Source organism: Dermacentor albipictus, chromosome 4 (genome assembly GCF_038994185.2).
Source record: "Dermacentor albipictus isolate Rhodes 1998 colony chromosome 4, USDA_Dalb.pri_finalv2, whole genome shotgun sequence".
In the NCBI taxonomy this organism is placed as follows: domain Eukaryota; kingdom Metazoa; phylum Arthropoda; class Arachnida; order Ixodida; family Ixodidae; genus Dermacentor; species Dermacentor albipictus.
The window spans coordinates 135310764-135329806 of record NC_091824.1 but is presented as its reverse complement, the minus strand read 5'-3'; the positions used below and the strand labels follow the sequence as shown (position 1 = coordinate 135329806).

At 46.0% G+C, this 19043-nt stretch overlaps 1 protein-coding gene across 7 annotated transcripts in view; it reads left to right on the top strand.

Annotated features, from left to right (window-relative positions):
• Nucleotides 1–19043, top strand: part of LOC135898392 (thrombospondin type-1 domain-containing protein 7A-like) — an 818428-nt gene that overhangs the window by 67459 nt on the left and 731926 nt on the right. For all 7 annotated transcript variants that reach the window (XM_065427299.2, XM_065427298.2, XM_065427295.2 and 4 more), the window contains exon 2: nucleotides 1639–1720. The gene's annotated coding sequence lies outside the window, so the exon portion shown is untranslated. The remainder of the gene's footprint in view (nucleotides 1–1638; nucleotides 1721–19043) is intronic.

Genomic DNA, 19043 nt, shown 5'->3' with positions numbered 1-19043 from the left:
TTGTAGCTAGAAGCCGGATCTGACGCCGCATGAGTGTTTGATCGGTGAGCCAGTTAAAGCTTTCACTGCCTCCACCGAGTCCGCGTACACTGTATACTGCTGCCGTATATGGTATGGTTGATATACTCTGCGTATGATAGCAGCGCTTTTTGATAGTTCAAGAGATCTTGTCCTAGTGTGCGGTCGTGGTGGCTCACGCCATAGCTGCGTGTCGGTACCAAGTGGAGCCACGAAGGCGAGGCCACATGTGCGAAAAGTAGGGTACCAGGCTGCGTCTGTAAATACCGTTTCAGGTTCGCGCTCAGCCGGCGTGGTTCGATACGCTCGTTCTTCTCCACGGTCATCACATCGCTGTTGCCTGGTTAACGACTTGTGGCATCGCAGCTGCACTTTTTGCCATGGTGGTTTTCCGGTGTTCATTTTCACTATGTTCGGTGCCGGCCGATTCAAATTATATCCACATGTTTAAGCTGCGCTGTCTCCGTGATCAGCCTACATTTTTTGGAGACAAAATGTCACCGCGTCTTTGAGCGTGACCTTGCTCTGATCTTGGCTCCCACTACAGGCAAAGAAATGCTTCGCATTTGTAAAGCCACTTTCACCGTGAGCGGACCCTCTAAAAACCGGAAAAGACGCAAGATCAAAATACGGGTATAAAATACGGCTATATAGGACAGTGTGCGTTGGATTTCTGACTCTATGACGTGGTTTCTTTTTATTTTCTTACATATATTTTCATATTGTTGTTCCCGCTATGCGAAAAGGATAGCCGTCGCTATTATAAAGTGGCTACGTCTCTTTCTTTTATTGTCATTTCAATAAAATACATAAAAAAAATACGGGTGGCAATGCCGCCTTGATGTTCCCGCACCAACTCGCTACGATGTCATGGATTTTGACGGTGTCTACTGCGGCCTAGTTTATTTTTTAATCAACAAAGAAAGACTACATTGCATCATAAAACAGTGAAAGAGTGAACTGAAAAGAGCGAAGAGAGAGCTTCGCGTACATTTACTGCTCTGCGACGGCCCAAACACAAGAACATGCTCTGAATTACATTTAAAATTTAAATTCTAAAATAAAGATGAAAGTTCGACCCTTATATTCTTTTCTACTAGTGAACCACTTAAACTTTGAAATTTAATATAATATTTAGAGACTGCCTTAATAATCTGAACTAGTTTATCGTTTCCGTTTACTGTCCTTTTAAGCAGGCACTACGTGTCGAAGGCACATATGGCACTCCATTTTGTTGTGACCAGACTTCGTAGAAGCCAATTCGCTGCGGCGTAAACTTGTAGCGTGCTTCTGAGATCTCAGGCAGGTCACGTCATCTTGGTTGCCCACTGGACTGCGAACAGGAAAGGAGGACGCGGCCCATTTGAGTTCGACCAGGCTTTAACACAGTTGTATACCTTTCTCACGTTCGAGCGTCAGCTCCACTGCGTGCAGCGTGGTGGTGCAGCGACCCGTAATTTGATTTTGCGCGCACGACTGCGCAAGTGGGTGCGGCATTGCCTGGTGTCTGCATAAGCTACGGTTGCGAGTTGCTTGCTAAATTAAGGCTCGTTTGCGAGGGTCGCAGTGCTCGCGCAAGATTCTAGTTGCTTACGTATTTCATCTTGTCTCATGTTTCAGCTCCTCAAGTTGATTGCTGCGTGTGGGATGCTCTTCACGTGGTATACCTAATGGCTGGCAAGCTAAGCTCCATCTGACCGAGGTATGAATACGTGCGTGGACGCCGTTTAGTTGAAACGAATGTGAACAGTCTTTGTCGTTTTCGTATAGAATAGTACGACAAAGAATGGGAAATTTTAGCATTGGCGACAACACTCGTCGCATTAATGGTTAGTTAATTTTTTTCCATCTCGTGGAGTGTCAACTAAGCCCCCGCGCGTCGCGCTAGCTAGACCGCTTTAATGCGGCGATTACATCCAAAGGAAGCATGCGTCAAATGAATGAGAAAACGATTCTGTAAGTCCATTTCGGTCGCCGCTGATTGATCGGAAATGGAAATGTACCAACGAGAACGAGGCAAGTGGTGTTGCCTGTCGATTTCTCGCTCGTTTCGCAGCACCGCCAATCGGCACTTAAGCAACAGCCAAAACGGACATGTGTGTGGACACTTACACAATATCAACTCCCCCCTTGGTCATATTATTCGCCCATCGCCCGTATTAAATCTCGAGTAAGAAGGTAGCCGGTTTCCAGGGGGTCGACTTGAAACTGTACGCGTATGAGTGCTTTGTCTGGCGTTGCGTGCAAACCATGCTCCAAGCGATGTCGTGCAAATTTCAATGTCAGATTAGTCACAATATTTGAATTCTCTCTTGTTTCTTATCTTGTACAAAGAAGATGTAGTTTATCGGCATTTTATAGGCAACACACGGCTTTTGTTAAACTATATTTCTAGTCGAGCACTAAGTGATAAATGTTTAGGCCGTTAACACTCGACTGGTAATATTGCTTTAAAAAATCCGTGTGCAAAGGTTTCTTCAGGACAATGTTGATTTTGTTCAAGAAAGGCGAAAACAACGCAAAAAAAAACGCCGGCACACAGATGAAGAAACACACACAAGCCCAATATAGAGCAGCGTTTAACACTACTGCAATGGATTTTGTTTCTAGTTTTTTTAATCACCCGTCTGCACTGCTGTCTCTGTCAATCTCTTTACGTTCCACTCTCATAACTATTGGCTTGCTGTCCACCAATATACCAACTTTTGCTCGTCATAAATGAAAGCCGCAACGTTGCTACACTAGAGTATGTCCGGTGAAAAATATCCTTCTTTGTTGTCCCAGACCTCTCCGTATACGTGGCATCATCATCATCATCATCATCATCATCATCATCATCATCATCATCATCATCATCATCATCATCATCATCATCATCATCATCATCAGCCTGGTTGCGCCCACTGCAGGGCAAAGGCCTCTCCCATGCTTCTCCAACAACCCCGGTCATGTACTAATTGTGGCCATGCCGTGCCTGCAAATTTCTTAATCTCATCCGCCCACCTAACTTTCTGCCGCCCCCTGCTACGTTTCCCTTCCCTTGGGATCCACTCCGTAACCCTTAATGACCATCGGTTATCTTCCCTCCTCATTACACGTCCTGCCCATGCCCATTTCTTTTTCTTAATTTCAACTAAGATGTCATTAACTCGCGTTTGTTCCCTCACCCAATCTGCTCTTTTCTTATCCCTTAACGTTACACCTATCATTCTTCTTTCCATAGCTCGTTGTGTCGTCCTCAATTTGAGCAGAACCCTTTTCGTAAGCCTCCAGGTTTCTGCCCCGTAGGTGAGTACTGGTAAGACACAGCTATTATATACATTTCTCTTGAGGGATAATGGCAACCTGCTGTTCATGATTTGGGAATGCCTGCCAAACGCACCCCAGCCCATTCTTACTCTTCTGATTATTTCTGTCTCATGATCCGGATCCGCCATCACTACCTGCCCTAAGTAGATGTATTCCCTTACGACTTCCAGTGCCTCGCTGCCTATTGTAAATTGCTGTTCTCTCCCGAGACTGTTAAGCATTACTTTAGTTTTCTGCAGATTAATTTTTAGACCCACTCTTCTGCTTTGCCTCTCCAGGTCAGTGAGCATGCATTGCAATTGGTCCCCTGAGTTACTAAGCAAGGCAATATCATCAGCGAATCGGAAGTTACTAAGGTATTCTCCATTAACTTTTATCCCCAATTCTTCCCAATCCAGGTCTCTGAATACCTCCTGTAAACACGCTGTGAATAGCATTGGAGATATCGTATCTCCCTGCCTGACGCCTTTCTTTATTGGGATTTTGTTGCTTGCTTTATGGAGGACTAGGGTACTACGGACTACGATACGTGGTATCGTAAATATAAAACACACGTATTGACTTTTTCTGAAGAATGTGACTAGTCATCGAATGTCTGGACAGTGCTGATTTGTTGCGATGTAGGAACAAATGGGAACAATTCAAATGCTCCCTTAACACCTCGTCATGCCTGCGGTACTTATAAGGTGATGCAGTGTGCTCCATACCGAACATGGCGAACAACAATAAAAAAAAAATATATATCTGGGCCTTTTAATTTTGCTTTCTAGTTCTGCTATAGTGTATAATTCACTTATCAATTGTTTTTCCAAGCTAGTCCGTTATCGCCTAATGTCTCGAAATTTGAGGTTTTTCCAAATCAAGACACGGAGGTTTTGTTTCATTACCTCAGAAGTCGTATGCTTCGTCTCAGACTCCAATTGCGCGCCCACATGCGGCCATAATGGCCACGAAAGATTGTTGTACGTATAATGGCATATGCTAATCACTCCCTAGAGCTTCGTCACACCAAATCGCGGTCAGTTCATTGTCCACTGCGAACGCAGCCATGACACCTCCCTGTACCAAACCTGAACAAACTCTGTAATAAAATTAAAGGAGACGAACGCGAATGGAGCAACGACGCCATCGAGCTCAGCTCGCTTTTCGTTGGGCACCAGTAGCTTAGGTGCTTCGCGACCGTAGCGAGTGCCCAGTGAGCCTCGTTAACCAGGGTAACGTTCTAGAGGGCTATCGTGTATACCGGAGCCACGCGTAGATAACGGCGCATTTTCGGTAAGGAAAGGCTCACGGATAGCTGCGCCCGTCAGTGCGGCCACGTATCGACCTCGTATTTACTCTCTGTATACGTCCGTCCGCTCGATCCAACCCCATCGGCCACTAACATTCTCGCAGCAGTAAACTTCCTTACCCGCGCTTTCCTCCTCCTCTCGTCAGGGTCCCGCCCACTTCCCGCCGGAACGAGCATTTGAAACTCTCGCCTAATGGTTGCCCTACGGAGGCCGCCAGCGGCCAAGTTCAACGCTACAAATGGGGCCGAAGAGAGGCGTCGTCGTAGTCTCGCGGCATTGGACGCGGTTGTTTGCCACTAGACGGCGTTGCTGCTTTCCGCTGTAGTCTGTGGCTTTGTGCGCTCTTTCTTTTCCTGCCTTAACCAGCGTTGATCTTCGACTTTCCAACATTTCATGCTTTTTTTCGTCTGCTTTTTAACGCCAGCAGTGACTTGCTCCGCCCCTGCCAGGTCACTCGAAAGTCATCTCGAAACCAGGTTGCTTCATTTGTACGGTAATTTGGCTAATCTGTACGGAGATACAGAACCGGTGCATTCAGCCTGATATGCATCTTATTGACCTGAGGTCAATTGCTGGTTCACTGTTTAGTGTCTTCACCTTTTTTATTGCACAAATAGTAGCCGAGGCCCCCTGGACCACGGAGGGCTGAAACATGACCAAAATATTATACTACCGTGCCCAGTGTTTTGGGCGTTTATAAGGCAGCAAAATTATTTTTCAGATTTACGCTTCGGTATATATTCAGCAGCAGTCTTCGGAGGCAGCCTGGGGCTTCAGAGTTGGCATACTTGCTACCGTGCAGAGTGGCTGAAGTCCTAATTGGGAGGCTCCTTGGAAGGCTTGTTGAGGAAATTTCGGAGAACAGGGATATATCACGTCCAACATTTAGACATGAGGGTTCGGTTTTCTTAATGCGTCGGTGGTCAATATTCTAAGCGGGGGAAGTGAGAGGGGTGGGGGAGTGGATGACTGGTGTTGCCTGGACGAGGGGGGCTAACGGGAAGCATACAACCACCAAGATACAGAACTGTTTACGCCATGGTGCAAAACAATGAAACTGAGGCAGCATGAACTTTTGTCTTAAACTGCTTCCAGCAAAAGTGCATTACTAGGTGTGAAATAGCCTCGAAAAATTATTCCATGACACTGAGTGTTTTAAGAGGCATGTCTAGTTTCGAGATGCAGGTTTCTTAAAAAAAAAAGACTACATTCACGGCCGAAATTCAGTCACCATTTTGCGTGCAGTAAGACTTCAAATGACATGGCCTGTGTTCCGCATTTCTTTTTAAGCTTTTTAAGGCCGCTTTGACAGTACATTTTTTTCAAGTTCGCAAACTTAACGCATCACACATGAAGGCATTAAATATCGTAAAAGTAAGATTTGGAGCTGCAGACAAGCGAGTTTTGTTCGAAGGACAAAGCTTCGTGCAACACTGGGTTAGCCTGTTTCGTGGTGACGCCACTTAAAACACAACACGACCAAGTAAAACTGCGAATTTTTGTTTTCGTTTAAGCAGACAAATGGCACATTTGTTACCGGCTTACAATTATCATGTTCACCACTTGCGTTCCCGAAAATACCTTTATTTCGCCATTCGCAAAAGCGGAAGTAATATATTACAAAGAGGCAATGTTTGCCGACTCGCTGAGAAAGAAAAGTGAAAACGCAAACGGCGTAAGCACACCATTAGAGAACCTGCTACAAGTTCAAAACCCATTTCGAGAGAGCGTGTTGTCAAACGTCTTTCCAGCAGCACGCGGCCTTGTGGATAACATAAATGCAGCTAATGCTAAGAACTGCCTGAAGAATGAAACCAGGCAAAAGCTTCGGACGTCAATTTGAAATGCGATTAGGCTTACGGAGACGTCGACGCCTTCATTTACACACGGTCATTTTTCACCAGCACGCTTCATAAACAGCTTCACATTTTGTTTTCCTCTCTTTACAAACTTAAGGCAAGGCGGACTGGTCTGAATGCAGGCCGATGCAATTTTTCATGAGCGTATTCTTCGAGTGCCAAAGCACTCGAATTTGGCAATCGACTATAGGAAGTTTAATAACAAAAACATTGGAATCTGGTTTTCTTTATGCAGTTAATTGATCGAAAGCGGAATTGGCTCAAACAGGGAACTCGAAAGGGCAATTATTTACAAGAGCGAGCATTTTAGATGCGCGTACTTGTGCATTATGATAAGTAGGGCTTCTGTTTCATCCATATTTGTGTAACGGCTGCTTTACATAAATGTTTCTCTTCGAACTCCCGTGAAGAGGGGCTTTGTAGCGTACAGGGTGTTTTTTTAACATGTAACTAGCCTTTGCTTAACGCGCAAAGGCTAGTTACATGTTGCCAGCATGCCGACTTGTGCTGTATACCCCAGAAGTTAAGCCTATCTGTGCGATCATTTTAACGCGATAGCAGTTAAAGGCTGAAAATTTGGTTTGCTTTGTCTGTACGTTTCCCCTTGCGCCCATACATTCTGTTACGCTGACGACGACTGTTGTCATAGACATTAGTTTGTCGTCGGCAGATTTCCACTCCATATTTTACAGCGGAGCTGTTATACGCTAGCTTCTGGTGGTTTGTGTGCGTAGCCAAAAAAGAAATTAAGAAAGAAAATTGGCTAGAAGGCTAAAAGAGCTAAAGCATCAAGCAAAAGCGTATTGCCAGGTATGCCTCAGCTGAGTTTAATCGCGAGAAGTGTCAAAACGTATTGTGATAAAAATTATCGCAATAAAAAATGAAACCGGCGTAGACACTGTTTAGTATGGATTGCAGTTTGACGTCATGGGCTCTATAGGCAAACCACGTAACCTTATCTCAGTTGCCTTCCACCCGTGCCATGTTTAGGCCGCGTGCGGTGAGGACTTGGAAGAACAGCGTATCTACGAAGAACACCGTCGGGGACACAAGCGGGATTGGGCGTGGTGACAGCGGGCGGCGCATAATACTGACGAAGGCCGTGCCGAAAACGCCAAGCATATCCACCTTTTGTTGGATCACCCCTACCGACTCCACTGCCATTGTAATTGTGGGTGATATCAACATAGCCTTCCCTTTGCCCCTTTCCCCAGCACAGGGTAGCCAGCCGGTACTTACATTGGCTAACCTCCCTGTCTTTCCTCCCCATTTGTCTCCTCCTCCTCAACATAGACTTGTCTCGGCCAGACGGAAAGTGGTTCGTGGCGTTTCTATAGAAAATTTTCGACATTAAATGTTACACAAACATCAGTGTGCCCACGACACGTCATCTGTCGTGTGTAGATCTCACATTGGCCAAGAACCTTTCCAGTGTCGCCACAGAGCCACTGGTTGTATATTATAGCGATCATGAAGCGATAGTTATCTGCTTGACCAAATAATAAATCCAAAGAAGCAAAGGAAAGAAGGTAAAAAAAAAAACGCACTGAGTATGCAATTTAGAAGAACAAATCGTGAAAAAACGAAATTCATTTTGTTAGATGTCTTTTATTTTCAATCAACATAATTATTATCAACATACATATCACCATATATACATCTCCACTGGTCACCAACCTTCACAGAGTGGAATGGCTCTGCATTTTTATTTGTTGCCTTGGTCACAGAGATTTGACCAGGTGTTTCCAGCTCTAATTTTTAACTGCTTAATTTCTTCTTGTAATGTTTACTCTCATGTTTGTTGTTTGTTGACGGGGATGTATGCTTATCTCAGTCAATTTGCATTTGAGTGCTGAGCTCATGTTTACAGTTTCAAGATGGTATTCTGCTATATATTTATTTCTGCACTAGTAATCCGCCTAAACATGTACTCCCGCTCTCCTACTGTAATGCTTCGGCGCTGCAGGGCAAACTGTAAAAAGAGAAAAGAAAAAGGAAACGTTGATACATTCGCAGCTTCAACGTCATCATTTATAGTGAATAAAATTGGGCTCGCTGTCACCCCCCTCCCCCCCCCCCTCTTTAATATACATCACTCGCACTGCAGACACTCAAAGCCATAGCAAAGTCACTTACTTATATGAAACGGAATCTAGTGAGTGCATGTCTATAGTGCGTAACAAGATTATCAAGCCTATACACATGCGAGTGTCAATATACATACTTCGCAAACGTATTCGGAGAACCTAATGCGTGAATAGGTGCTAGCACTGTACACTACGTAACGCTATAAAGATACAAGAATTTATCCGCAGCAACTTCCGAAGCGCGCTGCCGAAACGTGCTTGCTTAGATTATGCAAAATTTCTGCAAAAAAAAAAAGGAAGAGAGAAAGGTGGCGAGAAGGCTTTACAGTATTCAGACGAAGAATGAGGATAAAGCACGAAGTGAAAGCAGTTGTAAAGTTAACACCCACATTTTCATCACGTCGAAGCGGTCGTATTTGCGTCCAATCCTTTCTTCTAGATTTGCACTTATTCACTTTCGCATGTTTCCGTTTGTGTTCCCGTAGATTGTATTGCGAGCGCGGCGGTAAAAGGGTCGTCGATTGCTCCCCCGCGCGAATTGTACAAACATGTCTCACTGAACGCGGATGCGCTTGCTGTAGCTTAAAGGAGGCACAACATGCCCGGCTTGCTAGAGTCTTGGTCTGAAAAGAATTCTTCGAGGCCTGCGGCAGCGAGGCACGCCAGAAAGCATTCGAAGGTGTCACCGCACGTACGTGTCTCTTAGCTTTCGTGGTAAGCAAAGCGGCGCATTTCGCCAATTTTTTCTTCTCATTAGCTCTCGTATAAGCGCTGTCCAAACATGTGGAAATGTCGAAGGCACCTAGCCGCTGTGAAGTTTGCCTGTTTCACGCGCGCCTCAGAACGACATTGCTCTGGCGGCCCATCCCGCCACTCTTAGGATTTGCACGTGAGGGAATGTTTCGGTTTATATTTTGGTATATGTATATGACAGTGCACCCTTATCACGCCCGATGACTCGACCTTCGGCAGCGCAAAAGACGGCCAGAGGATATGATGGGTCTATTCTCATTTTCCTTTTCTTTTTTTCACACTCACGTTTTAAGTGCTGTTCAAATTCGCCGAAAATATATTGTGTACCCAGCCGCGTTCATGGCCGCATGCGTAAGTGCAATTCCGAAACCACGATGTTAGAACAACTGAGAAATGATACTATTGTGCTACATATCGCGATCAGCAAAACCCGCCAATCGCGGATAAATCAAGCGAGCTCTTAGGCGTGTAGGATCCTCTGGGCTGGACTTCTCAGCGAGGAGGTAGCCTTGCCGCCTACAGGGTTATCTAACTGAGCTATCTCATAGTCAGAAGTTTGAGGATCGAGTTCACTTCCTCAAGTGCACTACTTCTCGAGGCTTGGAGTGGGACTTGACACCGACAAGGGGGGAGAGAGAGATAAAGAGGAAAGGCAAGGGAGGTTAACCAGATATCAGTCTCCGGTTTGTTACCCTACACTGGGGATTCGGTGATAGGGGTTAGAAAGATGACAGATAGGAAAAAAGACACCGGCAGCCAGGGGGGCTAAACTAACCCAGCTACAGCCAAATTAGGAATACCCGCAAAGCTTCAACAAAGGACACTCCCTCACCAGAACAGGAAATGGCCTCCCTGGTGCATTATACGGCCACTCCCTCCAAAATGGGAATAATCCAGCGGTTCAAAACTTCCCGCATTACTACGTCCACAGCTGCAGAGATCGCGGCTCTCCGCGACGCACTCCATTGATAAATGCCGAAAGTCCTCAAAAATGGGCACTCTTCTGCGATTCAAGCCCAGCCTTGCAATGTGTGCAGTCGTTTCTCCGACATGGAACTCCCAATCAGCTCGTATGCGAAATCATAGAACTTGTCCATCACTTGAGAGAAAAAGGCCACGATAGCTCCTTTCAATGAATACCAGGCCTTTGCGGTATTGTAAATGATAACGCAGATAAGGCAGCAGGGACGTCAAACAAAGAAGACCGCTACGTCCCCATTCCTCTCTCAAGGACCGACGCTTCTATCACGCACGCCCTCCATAGCAGAGTGGAATACCGCACATACAAGGCGCACCAGACTGCACAGACTGCACAGACTAAACCCTTACCTGCAACTCAGACCTCCGGCCGGACTGCACCGACGCGAAGCGTCTCTTCTGTGTCGGTTGTGGCTGGGAGTTGCCTTCACGAAAGCTTATTTAGCACTAATTGGAATTGCTGAGAGTCCTGCAGGTGATGTTTGCGGATGCGAGGAGAAATTGACCACTTATTGTGCCAATGTCCTCAGTTTCAAGCGCAAATAGAATCTTTGCCCAACACATTTAGGAAACTAGAAGTTTGTCCTCTCAGTGAACAGACAACACTAGAACACCGTCCCCACCGATCATGGGCTCAGAAGGCGGTGAGGGCACTTTTGTGCCTTCTGAGAATGTCTGCTTTGTACTAGCGGCTTTGACTCAAGTACTGTCCGTGCACATCTCTATACCCCCTCTCTCTCCCTCTTCTCTCTCTGCCCCTTCTTGGACTCTTGACTGTTTAACATCCCTGCCTTCTTTATCTCTCTTTCTCTCTCTCTCTCTCTCAGTTGATAAAATCAACATGATCACTTGTGAAAGGACTAAATATTATCAAAATGCACATGAACAGCATGAATATAAAGGGACAGAGTTTAACTTCGTGTTAAGTATATTTTATTGTTGGCGCTTACAATCTGTATTTCATTATGCAAAGCTGCCGGAGGAAGATCTTTCGTACAATTCGTCTGTTGGCGCTTTTGCCATCGAGAGGGATTATTCCTCACTTCGTTTGAACAGGAAGTGGAAGAGCCTGATTGGGAGACAACCTGAGGCAGCACAGTGAAAACAAATCGATGCCTCTCAGCGAACCCACCAAGGAAAACAGTGTGAAAGACAAATTGCTCGGGTTCTAGCCGCAGCCCTCTAGCGACCGAGTGTTTCCTCATCCATGCCTTTTGTTTGCATTGGCTGTCCGGGTTGCGAAATACAGCGCACTTTGTGGCCATAGAGAGGGAAGAGAGAGGGAAAACCAGGAGACAGTCGCGTAAGGGCCGGATGAAAGCACAAAGAGGCAACGATTACTCTGTTTGGCGAATAGCAACAATGAAATTGCCAGTGCCCTGATGAGAGCTACAAAAGCTTGCCATCCTTCTGTCAACTTGTCAAGCTGGACGCGTCGCAAAAAGAAAGAAAGAAAAAGGAAAACGAGAGCACGCGAAAACGTGCGGCTGCGCTGTTGCCCCACTTTGACTCGCTGATCTCTCCTCGTTAGACGACGGTTAGATGGCACTCCCATGCTTTCTGATTCTCTTCGAGTTTTTTTTTATCAACCTTTCCAAGCCACTTCTTCTGTGAGGCGTTCCTACGGCACAGTTATGTCGAGCCGTAACGTTCAAGTTGAGACAGCGTTTCTCCACCACCTTTACAAAGCAGCCTAAGTATTGTCGGGCTTCTCGCGGTATGTCATTGGCTAGACTATGAGCAGCTCTCTGCCTCTTCTCATTACTCCGCCTTCGCACTTTTGGATTAATCTCATGGCTGTCTTCTTTCCATTCTCATCTGATTCATTGCTTTTCGTACACACCTGCTCCAGAGGCGAAGATAAACCTTCAAGCTAATCGATTGCTTGGACCGCCATGGCAGACCTTATAACACGCTGTAGCTACGTCGTACCCTGTCATGTTGACACTACGTATTACCGTCACATTACATCCCGTACACGCAACGTTACCAACATAACGACCACATATTATTGTGATTGCGTGCAGGTACGCTTTGTATGTATCACGAAAGAAACTATTTTTTTTGTTTTACTAATATCTTTTTTGTTCTTATATATTTGCATATAACAACATGTTCGACAAGTAGGCGTAAAATAATAGCTAGACCACAGACTTCGAAAGAAACATGACAGTAGAAAGTCTAAGTAAAATGTCTAGGTATGCCACGCTGTACCCCTCTATACCGGGAGTTATTAAGAAACCACGTACGCACACACACGTGCACTTACGCACACACACACATGCGCGCGCACACACACACGCGCGCATGCACGCACACACGCATGCACGCACACGTACACTGACCCGTCAATGTGTGTGTGTTAGCTCACATTGACCATCGACCATTTTTGCTTAGCCCATTTTTTTTCTTCTCCTTTTTGATCCCACCAAACTTCTTTTTGTAGGCACATATTACTATTTACAGCGTCATTTCTCATGTTTACTCCCTTTGTTGATGAGGTCTCTTCATGCTTTGTCTGCTGAACGGTGTTTCTTCTTTGTTTTTGTTTTTTTCACTTGCACTGTGCTCTGTTTATCGTTAATTTCCTTTATTGTATTGATGTAACCCTTTCGTTTTCTTCTTAGTTTTATACAAATTAACTGCTGTTTTTTTGTTTTGCATTTTATCGCATGTACCCATGGGTACATGGATACATGTACCCATGTACAGAGGGGAGTGCACTCCCCTATGTAATGCCCTCGGGCCCTGAGACTTAATAAATAAATAAATAAATAAATAAATAAATAAATAAATAAATAAATAAATAAATAAATAAATAAATAAATAAATAAATAAACTTCCACCATAGCATTCGCCATACCGAATTTGTCGGCCAGTAAACGCGTTCGCGTCAACCAGAAAACTACATTAACGGCCACTGAGATTGTCGCCATCCGTGAGGCATGACATGACATGACAAGAACTTTATTTGAGTCCTGAGGGACTGAGATCTTGGGGAGCTAAAACCGAAGGCTCCCGAAGATCAAGTCGGTGGCGCCATGTGCACCCACGATGGGACCGAGAGATGAAGTTCCGCCGCAGTGTCGTGGGCCCTCTGGACAGCCTGGAGTTGCATGTGGAGATTGCTGCTCTTGAGCGATTCCTGCCATCGTTCTTTCGTGCTGGGTGGAGAGGCGTTAAGGGCTGGGCACAGCCAGAGCATGTGTTCAAAAGAGCATGAGTGTTCAAAAGAGCATCCGTGAGGCAGTCCGCGTTATATCCATGTTACCACCTTATGTCTGTATTATACGCGTAGTGCCCCGATCGTAGGGGCACCACTGTTGGCCACCATGCGGGCGCTCTTGAAACTGCGCTCGGGATGCAGCAGAAGACGACAACCCTTTGAAGCAATGATGGCTGAAGTTCGTGGCTGCGACTTTCCCATTGTCTGACGGCCAGATCACTACTTCAGCTGTGATAGCTGCAGAAAAGGTGACTTGGAAAGCACGACGGAAAAGGTGATGTGAAAAGCAAGTAAACAGGACAGCGGTTGTGGCCAAACTGAAAGTATGTTAAGTTACGTTACTGCTCCTTCTGAAAAGTAAACGTCATGCAAATTTGACAGCTGAAGCAGGGTGTGCACACGTAAAAAGCAGCGCAGGGTCTAGACGACACTGCGGAAGCAGTTGTGTGTCATATCAGCAATTCTGTGCCCGCCGCGGTAGATTTGTGGCTATGGCATTGCTCGAGGTCACGCCTTCAATCCCGACGGCGGTAACCGCATTTCGTCGGGAGCGAAATGCAAAAGCGCTAGTGCACTTACATATATGTGCACGTTAAAGAACGCTAGCCTGTCAAAATTAATTCGCAGTCCGCCATCCTGCGCTCTCGCACATCATATATCCGGATGTATATCCTACGGACAAATGCGGAACATGTGAATCCAGAGCCACTCTGGAGCATATATTATGGGAATGCCGAGGGCTAAATAGCAATAAAGAAAACGCGGTCTCTAGCAGCAGCCTTCGCACGCGCTGGGAAGCCGCGCTGCTCAGCCCCGCCCTCGAAGATCAATTATGGGCCGTCCGGCGGGCCGAGGATGCCGCCAGGACCCAAGAACTCCTGGCCGTCACCTAGGCGGGCCCTTTGGCCCTCCCCACCAACTCGCAGGGCAAACAATAAAGTTCTTTCCTCCTCCTCCGCCACTACGGCATGCCTCATATTCCGATTATGGTTTTGACACGTACAGTTCCATATTTCAATTAAAGTTTAACTAATATGCCACGAAATTAAACATTCGCCGTCGCAAACAGCGCAGAAAACTTCGCTTACATCCATTCCCACAGTGCGTGGGATCCGCACACTTTCTATTTCTACAATTTTCGTAATATTGTTTCTGTACCTATATACTAGGCAAACGCCGTTGGTGCAGACTTATATCTCAAACGACTCCGCATGGCTTGATTTTGGCACATATTTTAGTGATTTTTCTACCAACAAATACGCATGACATCGTCGAATAAGTGCTTTCAATGTCGCCTCAAATAGAGCAACTACGAATTTGTTAATGGGCATGCGTACACTAGTCAACGTAGTTACCAAACGCCCTGGTGAACAAAAGCGCGAGTCAGTGCTACACCGCTCACGAAATTCCACTGCGTACGACGACCTTCCTGCTGCAGCTTTCGCAATATGAAATTTCATTGGAAGCGTACAAAGCTAAAGTCTTACCATATTCTGAGTATACCTTACGAATGTTACGGAAGAAAGACTCCACACGATCTATTTAAAGGCGAATAAAAGCCGGCTAAAGCAGGTGAGCACTGGCAGCAACGCCGGGTTTAGTCCCTTGCGGCGTAGGCGTTGCACTGATACGCTTTGAAATATAGTAAGAAAAAATTCAATTGCACAGAAAAATACGCATGCAAACAAACAAAAAAAAAGCGCTCTGGGCGGTAAGTCTGCATAGACAGCACCAACGTGTAATGATTTTTCTAACATGACGCGAATTTTTTCAGCGAAAATCTAACAGCAATACCATATGCGGGAGGTAACAGCAATGCTCGACCGGAGCTACTTCTTTTTAAACACATTTTCAAAGCAACCATCATATTGGATATGTCTTTAGGTTCAACGAATAAAGCTGTTAAAGAAGCACTTGCCTGCGTGCATTCCGATAGAACGTAGCGTGATTCAAGCCCCTTACAAACAACGTGCGGTGAAGACTTAGTACTTAAAAAGTTCAACAGTTCTGCATGAAGCAACTAGCAGCGGTTCAAGATGCGCGAAGCCACCCACAAAATAGATCCATAAAGATGAACTGCGGGACAGGTGGTGGAATGATTTCACTTTCCACATGAGACCATCAAAATCAGTCCTTGCAAGCCTTAGCAGCTTTAGCACACAATACGATGCACTCGTAGAGGTGTCTACCCTAATAAGGGCAACGCGGTAAAGAAACGGCAAATGGTAGATGCTGCAAGCGCCATGCAGAACCAAAGCGAAATGCTTTTTAACCGCATTCTGCACTGCGCACGCACCGAACCGAAACTTAGGTAGGCCGTGATCAACTGCGTCGTTTACCTCTGTGAACAGGATCGAATGCAACAAACATCGAGATTACGAAAGAGAGCGTCATAACAAGCAACTTCGTGCCGAACGCGGCGATTCATTGCTACCATTGCTCTAGCTCATGTGGCCTCGTGGGAAATAATTAGATCCGTCTCACCGGCAAGTTCTTGCAGGATTTGAGCGCCCCGCCGGGCAACAATTGTTGTTCGACATGCCTTGGAGCTTCAGTCACCACAGCAATTCGACGGGTGTTGCTTGTTTCGCTCGGAAGACGCGAATCAAACGGAAAATCACGACAAACGACGCAGAAAACTACGATGGACGGTTGCCTCATTTCTCGAGTGCACATAGCAAGGCCGCCGCTGTAGTGGCACGTCCGTCATTGCGCTTGTAATTTGTGACGCGAAACCACCGCTACAAGTGATTGATTCTGCCCTTAAACTAGGGCCTTACTGTCTCCTTGCTCAAGATAGGGCAGAATTACATGATTTCGCTCTAAAAACTGGCCAGCGTATAACGTTTCAATAGAGTCCAGGTGCTGTGGCTTCTACAGAAATGGGCTCACTGACAAGGAGGAAAAAAATGGCAAAATGCAAAATCCCACGACAGTGCCCACCCAGTTTTCTCGGCTGGACAGTTTAGTGTACACACTACTGCATTAAAATGCTGAAACATTTTGGTCACTGCTGAGTCACCGTGATTGCCAGCTTCACGGGCTCGACCCAGACATATACACTAAAGTTACCGCCCATTATTGAAACAAGTACTGCAACCTTACGACCAGATCAATAACTGCTGCGCAGGTTACGACTACGCATGACGTTCACTCGGCGCTACGTACACCTTATCAGCCGTTCACACAGTCCAGACTGCGAGGAAAGAGATCTACCGGGGACTACGGAACACAAATCTTGTGCATCTGCCCTTGGTAGGCTGTGCAAGGACAATCATTGACGAAACATTATTCCAAGTTCATCAATCAACCTTTGCCTGAAAAGGTATTATTGGGACCTTGGCCGGATCATTGTAGTCGGCGTTAGGTTCTAAATGCTTTCATCAAACTGTTTCACGAGGGTGATCTGGATGTAGTACTTGGAAGGGCCTTCACTGTTCAAGCTCATTCATCATCCTTTTCGTTCCCATCATCACCCCATTCCTCTTTGTCTTTGCACACTCTGTGTAGCAGGTCGGACCATTGATTTAGGCTGACAACTCGGCTTTCTTGCGGCTCTTTCAGAGAGAGAAAGAGAGAGAAATCGCGTGGGGGTGGCAGGTAGGTTAACAGTAGGAGTTTCTGGTTTGCTACGCTGCACTGGGGGAAGGCGAGGGGAAATGAAAGAAGAAACATAGTGATGATATAAAGCAACGGCACTGAAACAAAAAACTGGACGAGGTGGGCAACGTTCGCGAGTGGCCTCTCAAATAGGCCATTCGAACGCAAGAACCTCAAGAGTGCCTCGACCGACTCGTGGTTTGACGACTGTATAGGCCGGCGTTCCAGAACTGTCTGCTCGAAAAGCGGCCGGTCGTCAAGGAGGGCCAGCGCGCTCGCCAGTGACTCCCTCTGTGCGCTTTATCGGAGACAACGATAAAAAGACCGTGTTCAATCGTTTCCTCGGTGGTAGTGATGCAGAAGATGGTGTTGTCGAAGATAATTGAAGGGACTGTGGACTATCTTCAATTAGGGCTGCGACGACATATATGGTAGTAATGATTCCTGGATGTGATGCTTCATGGATTTAGTAAACACTGTGGCATAAAACACGGCCGACGTGTTTCCTCAACTTTTTTTTTTAGAGGTACGTCACGTGAATCTGGCAGTCTGCTTTATTAGTACGTCCGACATATATCTTTAGTAAAGGTAAGGTAAAATTTACCTCAACAGCACGACGTTAAATCAGCGATAACGTTTACATCGAACAGCAGCGATTGTGGCTGTGACCGCCAAATTTGTCTTCAGTCTGTTCTTGGCACTTGTTTCCGGCTTTGTGGCAGGCCCATTGCGCTAAGTTCAGGACGTTTGATGAGACTACGTTCGCACTGGTATATGGAGGGCCTGTTTGAAAAATACCGTGGGCGAACACTTCACATTTCTGTAAACATTGCGCCGCAAAAACAATAATTAACCTCCCATTAATTGCTGCGAAGCTTCAGCTTTGTGTTCTTTCGTCAATACTTGCAAGATTCATGGTCGCGGTTTAGATGGTCATGGGTTCGAGGCCTTTAGAATTTCTACAACCGCCGCAAATTGGTTCTTGCGAACACAAATACGCTGACCAAAAAAGAAAAAAGAAAGACAGCTAACGGAAACTCTGCTATTTAACAGGCTTTTGCAGACTCACCGCTTCGATGCGTCAGCTGGAAATGAAAACCGACGAGACATTCCGGACGGGAAAGCCGGCAACTACATGGACACACTCGTGGACAAAAATAAGCCAGGCGCCGGTGCTATTTTCGGTCATCGACGAGGTGGAAAGAGCTAAAGTGGCGGCTGCGGTAGCAGTTGGTAATTGAAGACCTGAGATGAGGCTAGGAATGTTGCTTTTCGGCACGCCCGACAACATGACGATGGAGTGTACTCTTTCGCTAACAATCTTCTATATCCGAAAGCTTTGGCTGCTTGACGGCAGCATTGCTCCTGTCATTTTCATTACCGAACGACTAGCTTACCTTTGGAGACACTAGCTTATTTATGATTATATGATTGACGCAGGTATCGATTGCATCTTCCCGGCGAAAAGAAGTAGTAGAGGTTCCGAATTCTGCTTCTCCGATTGCACAAGCAGTACACGTGTCGGCACTCAGGCGTACTTAGGAGGAGATCGGACGCGGCAATGGCGACCGAAGCTGAAAGAAGAGAAAAACCCCTGGGAGAGCAATGTCGAAGACTTCTCTGCGGGTATTTATCTATTAAAAGGAATGGTGGCGTCGGTTATGAGACATAATGAAATAGTGCGTAAAATGGAACACGGAGCCAAGGACAATAGCACAGTTTGTCGTCCCCTAATCTTTATGCCCCTTTAGCGTTGTTTTCACATGAGGGATACGTGCGCTAACAGACACTGCGCGAACGGGATGGCATTGAGGAAGCATTGGTCGATCAACTAGGGCCTAATGACTGTCACCCTTTCTTAAAGCATGTTTCAAAGTATCTTTAGGTGAATCTCTCACGCACTAATTTATGGTAATCATGC